General features: G+C 62.3%; 1 protein-coding gene across 1 annotated transcript in view; it reads right to left on the minus strand.

The window, feature by feature from the left end:
• The window catches only part of BRSK2 (BR serine/threonine kinase 2), a 60,748-nt gene that overhangs the window by 33,561 nt on the left and 24,365 nt on the right, over window positions 1–2,822 (minus strand). The window lies entirely within an intron of this gene.

Consider the following 2,822-nt stretch of genomic DNA (forward strand, 5'->3'; position numbering starts at 1 on the left):
CATGGCATGGGTGCAGGGGTGTGGGGGCAGGGCGCGGAGGGCGGGGCGTGCGGCAGGGGTGCAGATGTGCAGCAGATGCTGCACAGGTGGAGGGGCGAGGCTACAGGGTAGTGGCTGCAGGAGCATGGCAGGCGGGGCGCTGCAGGGGAGGCTCTGGGCCCGAGAGGCATGGTCACCCAATAGCCACACACTCGCCAGGCGCCCCGCGCACATATCCTTGGTTTTTGGGTCTGGCGCACCACTTGTAGCGCTTGCGTGTGGGTGCTCGGCCATAAGGGGACCTCAAGGGGCCTCCATTTGGTGGGGGAGACAGAGCCATGAGTGGTGTGGTGCAGTCCCATGGGGGCCGGAGGTTGAGGAGGGCCTCAGGGCCCCAGATGCCACACCCTCGTGGAGCCCCTCTCCACTCCGGAGGGTGGAGGGAGGCCTGGCCAGAGCTCATGCCCAGCTGGCAGGGCGCACAGCGGCAGAGGACCTGCCGGGGAATGAGTGAAGCGTGGTCCTAGCCAGGTAGCCTGCCCTGTCCAAGGCCCAGGGCCTGAGCCACCTTGAGCTGTCCCTCCTGAGTCTCACCTTCGGGGCCTGAGCCCGGAGACTCGGGGATGTGGTGTCCAAGGGCTCCCTGCTAGAGAACAGGGCAGCCCCTCAGACGGCTGGATGCATTCTCCTCCCTGGGGCAGGGCTGCCACTCTGTACTGGGACCAAGCGGCAGGGGGTGGGCAGGGGTCTGGCCTAGCCAGATGACCAGGGGCTGGCTCAGAGCAGTGGTGGGCAGACATGCAGTGTGCCTGTGTGGTGTGTGTGTACACATGTACGTGTATATGTGTGTTTGTGTGTCCATGTGTTTCCATGTGCCTATCTATGTGTGTGTTCACGTGTGAGGGCATGTGTACATGTATGTGTGTGCCTGTGTTTCTATGTGTCCCTGTGTGTGTGTAAGTGGACATTCTCCTGTAGGACCCATGTACACGTGTGTGTGTGTGTGTGTGCTGTAGGGGTGAGAGCATGTGTGTGTCCCCAACATCAACTCCCCCCCAGCTGGCATTGCTCCTGAGGGGGATGGGAGCACTCATTCTAGGTCCCTGGAGGGTAGCAGAAGTGGCCCTAAGTGCAGCCTCCCTGCCTCTCCAAGGACATGCAGGCCTAGACTCTGTCCTACTTTTTTTTCTTCTTCTTCTTTTTTATTTATTGTGATTTGGGTGAAGATTTACAGAGCAAATTCACTTTCCATACAGCAGTTCACATATACTTTGTCTCATGTCATTGACCACAATGCAACAGCTCCCCTCCCACTTCCTCCCCATAGTTACCTCTTCCCAGTGGCCATCCCTCCATACTCTCCTGCACCCTGAGCTGTCTCCCTGTGCATAAGCAGCCCTTCCTTCTCCCATGATTGTTCTCTCCAGGGCGTGTGTCTACTTGACCTGTCCTACTTCAGAACACACCAGTGTGGGGGCCTGGAAGGCCCCAGCCTTCAATCTTCCCCAGTCTCCTCTCCATCACTGGGTCCTGACCACCACTTCACAGAGGCCAGGAGTCCCTGGGTCAGGATGGGTCCTAGCTGGGGGTACGGGGACACCGTGGGGCTTAACTGGGGCTCCTCATGCCTCCAGACCTTCCTGGGACACTCCCCTGGCCCCTCCCCCTGAGTCCCTGTCTGGCTTCTCAGGTCCCTCATGACACCTTGAACCTGATGTGCTCCCACGGAACAGAGTCCCCGCCCCCATGCCAGGCCAGACCCTCTCTCTGTTCCCTGCCCTAGTGGGGCTGGCTCAGGTCCCAGCCAGGCACTATCGCGGACTTCCCTGTCCCTCACCCCATCCTCAGCTCCAGGCCTCACCTGCCCCTCACACCTGCGTGGCCCCCACTGCACCTAAGCTACGGTCGCCTCCCCTTAAAACTGCCTGTCTCCGGGCGGGTGCCCAGCTTCCCCCTTGGGCCAGCCCCAGCCCCCAGTGAAGGGGGCCCTTCGCCCCCACCCTAGACCTGCAATAGTGGCCTCCCCAAGTGTCTGCAGCCAGCTCTGCCTGGGAGAGGGAGTAGCAGAGGGGCACTGTCCCCAAGGGCAGTGGGGATCTGCCACCCCCTGGGGTCTAGAGCAGGCCTCAGGGAGGCACTGAGGGCCAAGATGGGTCAGGCCAACTTCCAGCCCCCTTGCGGGAGGGAGGGGAGCTGGGGGAGGCGGAGCAGGGTCTCAGACTGGGAACCCCAGAGGCCCTGAGATCCCTCCTTACTGAGTTTGGGCAGCCCCAGGAGTCCCCCACCCCACTTGTGGTCTGCTCACCGCATGAGGCTGGGGGCCAGCGCCCCCTTGGGGCAGACAGGTGGAGGGGGAGGCCTCCTGGGCCCCTCTCATGGAGGACAAGTGGGGAAGGGTGAAGGCTGAGTGGAGTCTTTGGGCCCCTTCATTGCCTCCACCCTTACAATTGCCTCCACATTCTGGTTGGGGAAACTGAGGCCCAGCCAGCTTGCCCAGTAGGTCCGAGCAGCACCAAGACTGGGCCACAGGCTTCCTGCCACCCCCGTCATGGGCCTGACCCCCAGTCCAAGGTGCACCTGGATCATCTCCGCAAGAAATGAGGCACCGGCCAGAGGGGAGGTTGGCAGCAGAGGAGGGGGCAGAGGGCGGGCAACCTCACCAATGTTCCCAAAAAGGAGCAGAACCACTTGGGGAGCACTTAGCGAATCCCCAGGCCCTGCCCCTGAGCCCCACCCAGCCCACTAATGTTGCCCCAGACCTCTCCATTCCCTGAGCCCGGTCCCCCAAGGCCAGTACCAAGCCCTGGCCTGGTCCCGGACACCCGCCAGGCCCCGGCCCGGCC

This window comes from Orycteropus afer, unplaced genomic scaffold (assembly GCF_000298275.1).
Source record: "Orycteropus afer afer isolate SDZICR_OR568_19922 unplaced genomic scaffold, OryAfe1.0 scaffold00244, whole genome shotgun sequence".
NCBI classification, from domain to species: Eukaryota; Metazoa; Chordata; class Mammalia; order Tubulidentata; family Orycteropodidae; genus Orycteropus; species Orycteropus afer.